The sequence below is a fragment of the Molossus molossus genome, unplaced genomic scaffold (assembly GCF_014108415.1).
Source record: "Molossus molossus isolate mMolMol1 unplaced genomic scaffold, mMolMol1.p scaffold_m16_p_4, whole genome shotgun sequence".
Taxonomy (NCBI): Eukaryota; Metazoa; Chordata; class Mammalia; order Chiroptera; family Molossidae; genus Molossus; species Molossus molossus.
The window spans coordinates 13564478-13569500 of NW_023425377.1; the positions used below are offsets into that span (position 1 = coordinate 13564478).

A 5023-nucleotide genomic window follows, 5' to 3' on the forward strand; every position below is an offset into this window, starting at 1 on the left:
AGCAACTGTTTTCTAACACAGTGAGCCTATTTGAGCAGTCCCGCCCCCATAAACACCCCAACTTCTCAAGTCCTTCCCACACCATCTCTTACATTCTGGGGTTTCTCTCAGCAATAACTCAGGTACAACTTTGGTACCTGCTTACATATTTGTGTGGAAAGAATTTGTTTAGCAATTTGAAAATCATTCTTTCCTATTTAATATCTTTAAACATTCTGGTTGCGTACACAAAGTTTTGTGTGTGTGTGTGTAACCAGCACATGTGAGAGACAGAATCTGCATGTTTATAATCTTACATTCACTTGGAAAAGCCATGAGAGAGGAGTTAGACTTGACTTTTGGATGTGAATTTAGTATATTGGGAAGCCTGTTGATTCTTTGGGCATGTAAATCACATAGAGACAGACCACAGCATTATCAAATGTCCACATGCCCATCTATCGCCACTTGGTGCCCGTGCATAGGAAATATTTTGCAAATAAGAGAGGTTTTTTAAATTATGGTATAATGGTAAAAGGCAGCTATAGCATTCTTAGTCTCTGAGCTCTTGGAAGAAACTTTATTGTAACTGAGAGAACAGTTTGTTCTGTTAAAATCTGCCACATAAGAAATTAGAAACGAATGACTGAATACCCCCCTTATTTGAAGGGCAGATACGCCCCAGTTGTGCGGGACTGGCTGAGTCCCAGGTGTAGGGCACACACAAGCCACTTCTTTGTCTCCACTAAGGCCACCCTGTGAAGTCACTTCTGAATCATGAGATAAGCGAGCTAATGTGATCACCATTACACTTTCTGTGACAGGCACAGTCCTGTGTACACTAACTCAATCACTGGTGTGACTAGGGCCCCTCACTGCAGATACTATATCCCAAGGGAGGAAAATCAGCTAAAGAAACACAAGTAAATCATGGCCGCAGAGTCAAGGACAGGAACATCAGGAAGCCAGTGGGCAACTGAGAGAGAGTATCACCACTTGCCTCCAGTCTGTTGCACAGTCACTTGAAGACTGGAAGATGTGAACTCCTATTCCTGTGCTTCTGTTCATTTTTAATGTCGTCGACACTGTCTTTGCTTCGAAACTCATGAGTCTTTTCACTTTAAATCATGGCCATCCACCTCAGAGCCATTTAAACCAACAGGAAAATCCATGTGCCCATTCAACGAAAGCCCAGAGGCAAGTTTTAGACAACACCTGGATTAATTCGATCAAACAGTGTCACCCAGTTCTCTTTCTTTGTCTCTTAGCTCTGCTTTTTCTGCTTGTCTTTCTTCTCAGGTACATACTTTTCATATGTCATATGTGACCACAGATAGTCACAAACCTCCGTTATCCTCGTGGGTTCTCATCTGAAACAGGCACCGTGTTTACGGATAGCTGTGCAAAAGTTCCAGGAAGAGTTCGGACGGAGCCAGGGTGAGAGGTGTGGCCATCCCAGGAGCTGTAACAGCGGCCGGAGCACAGGACCTCGCTGCTGTGCCAGACCTGTGCCCCTGTCCCAACACATTCCTGGAGAATGCAGCCCTAGGCAACAGTCCATGGAGACTGCAGTGGACGCCATCGGAAAGATCTCAACAGGAACTTAAATTTCAGAGGATACAACATCAAGTCTGCATTCAACGGTATTTTTTAGAACAGACAGCATTTCCTAGTTTAAAATACATACATATATGTATTTGTACCTATGTATATACGTCACACACACACACACACTCACACACCCAGCACCACCTGGTGAATAGAAGCCATGTATAAAGTTGCAGAGTAATTGGGGAAAGGAAATTCGAGCCCACGGTACATGCAGCCGTAGCATGCCCGGGCTCCGAGTGAAGCAGCTCCCACTCACCAGCTGTGTGGCCGGGGGAAGTCACACAGCATCTGGAAACCACCACTTCCCTCATTTGTGAAATGGAGGTAGGCACAGCTGCACTACCTCTGTCACAGGGTTGCCTTTGTCAACTGTGCCAATGCGAGGTGATATTCTGTTCCTTTGTCAACATCTCCTTAATCCATTTTAATGCCCCGAGACATTCCTATGGGACAGGGTTGACCTTCATAATCCTTCATTTTTCTTTCTTCTTAATCCTTCTTTTTAATCCTTTGATTTTTAAGTCCTCACTCAGGCAATACAGTCCGTAAGTCGGGATGAATACAGGACACATGTGTGAGCATACAAACACAGAAATTATGCTATGAGATGAAGTTTAAGAAGCAAACACATTATAGCTGTACTTGCCTTGTATATAGTCCCCTGGATAACTCTGTAGGACACTCAGCTGGCGGAGGTGCCATGGTCACGATGGGGTCTCCCAGGGTGAGGCTTATCCATCCACTCAGGACGGGCTGACCCCCACAATTCCTCCAATGTGGGAAACTCAACTGCATTTGTGGTAGTGGGGACTGTGTTCCCACTCTCTCCTGAAAAAAAAATCTGTAGGGCTTTCATCATACTCTATGGAAACTCTAGACAGACTTCTGCCCTTCTGCAAGAATTCAGGGGTCCAAGGGAAATTAAGGGATTGAAGAAAAAAGAGGAGATTAGAGAGAGATGGGGCTCATTGATATCCATACGAGCAAACTCAGCCTAGACCTAAACAATGTAGACGCTGTGTTTCCGCTGTCTGGGCTGTGGGTGCAAGGCTGCCCCCCCTCACCCCACACAATGCCTGTGGGAGCTAGAAAAAGGCATTTATCAGCCTCTGAGTGCATATGAATTAGAAAAAGACACCTCCCCTTGGTTTATACAGGAGCGTGAAATACAGGTTGACCAAGGGTGTGAGGCCTGAATTTCATTCCTCCTCCAGTCCCTTTGCCATGCAAGTGATACTTCTGCACACGTGTGTGTGCGTGTGTCTAATAAAATACCATCTTCCGCGTGCTAAGGGTGTACGCTCGTTTGCCCTCCTAGATGTCACGGGCATAACTGACGGCGCAGTGAAGAAGGCAATTCAACCACCTCCTCGGCTTCCATGCTCCTCCATTAGTTCTCTCCCCTGTGTATCCTACATTCTTTCGGTCCCCAGCCTCCAGCCCACCTGCTCTCCGGAAAGGGCAACGCAGCATTTACCATTTGCATTGGCCATGCTCAGCAGGGACCCGGAAAACAAATATAAAACGACAGCTCCACTCCACACCCTGTCTGGGTTTCACACTTCTGTTTCTCTCTGCAAATCTGGGGAACATTCAGAGTTCTGGTGAGGACAGTTGTTGATGGAAGATGCTGCTTCCCATTGCTGACTTTGGGGACACTCGAAGTACCTATCTCTGGAGCAACAACAACATAATTCCAAATGCAAAATAAAGCAACCACACAGTTCCCTGGAGGGAAAGGGGAATGTTATTATGCCTAGTCTATCATCATTATCGTCACCAAATAGTGTTTGTGGAGTACCAGGCAGTGGGGTGGTTAAATTGACATCGTTTCTTCCTCCCAAGATCTTGCAGTTTAAATAGAAACAGAGCGTCAAAGACAAACATATATAAGGTCAGGCTGAGACCAACACTAACACATTAACATACTCATTAAAATAGGATAGGGCTCATTATAATTCAATAAGAACGGGAGGCAGCAGGGTCTAGTGTAATATAAAAATGTGCTAAACTCCGAGTCCGGGGACTTTGCAGCGCGCTGGTGCAGGGCTCTGGACAAGCCGCCTCCCCACCCCGCAGGTCGAAATGCCTGGGAAGATGTGGAAAAGGTAGTTTGGGGAGGTGAATCAAACACAGAGTGGAGTCAGACAACCACACAAATTCTTTATTTTATTTTTTTTAGAGAGGAAGGGAGAGAGAGAGAAAGATAGAAACATCGATGAGAGAGAGCATCAACTGGCCGCCTCCTGCACGCCACCCACTGGGGATCGGGCCCACAACCTGGGCATGTGCCCTGACCGGGAATTGAACCGACGACCTCTTGGTGCACGGGTCGATGCTCAACCACTGAGCCACACTGGCCGGGCACCACACAATATCTGTAAATGTAAAAATGTGATTTAATCTCTCTGGGTCCACTTGCCCTCCTTATAAAATGAAAGACTCCGTCTCTAAAAATGAAGAAACTGAGGCTTAGGAAAGACGAGGGCTTGTTCAGGCCTCATTTGATCGGAAGGAGCAGAAGCCAAACCAACCTGAGGACACAGGCACATCTGAAGGAATAGAATTACACAAGGTTGGCTTTGGGGAGAAGAAGAAAGAGCAGACTGCTCTTCCCGTGTCTTCTTCCCTTAGGCTGTATGATTGTTTGGCTCATACTTTCAAAAATATTTTTCATACATTCAGCAAATATTTATTAGAGCACCTACTATGTGCCAAAAACACGCACGTGTACTTGGGAGCCCCCGGTGTACAGGGATGCAGGTAAGCCCTGACCGGCAGGTTGCCTGGGTTTTGTAGCGCAAGTGCCTGAGCTAAGCTTTGATGGCGTCCACTTCAAAGTGGCATTCGCTTCCGAAAAGGCTTGGATAGACACGTTGCCAGCCACATGCAATTAAAGGGCCAGGCCAGCCATCTCCCCGCCCTCACCGCTCCCCAAGGCTCCTCTGTTTGAAAGATCTTGGTTGGTTTTCATAGCTAACCATTTGGGTCACTTATTTTTTTTTCCCCAAGCTTTAAATTTCCACTCTTGCCCGGATGGTGTGGCTCAGTGGTTGAGCGTCAACCCAGGCACCAAGAGGTCGCCAGTTCAATTCCTGGTCAGGGCACATGCTCGTGTTGTGGGCCGAACCCCCAGAGGGGGGCGTGCAGGAGGTGGCCAATCGATGTTCTCTCTCATCATTGTTTCTCTTTCTCTCCCTCTTCCTTCCTCTCTTTCTAAAATTAATAAAGAAAAAAATTTGTAAGTTAAAAAAATGTTTTCCACTCTTAAGTTTCAAATTCATTTAGCATGAGCCCACAAAACCCTAGATTCAACCCTTGACCCCAGTAAAAGCAGAATCCCAGGCCCGAATTCTTCCCCCAACCCTCTCTCTTGCTATATGGCCCGAGGTGTGCCGTGTAATTTCCAGGACCCGTAAGTAATACACCTTTA

At 46.4% G+C, this 5023-nt stretch overlaps 1 pseudogene; it reads left to right on the forward strand.

The window, feature by feature from the left end:
* The first annotated feature begins 2268 nt into the window (after positions 1-2268).
* On the forward strand, positions 2269-2420 carry LOC118616729 (annotated as a pseudogene).
* The last annotated feature ends 2603 nt before the right edge of the window (positions 2421-5023 follow it).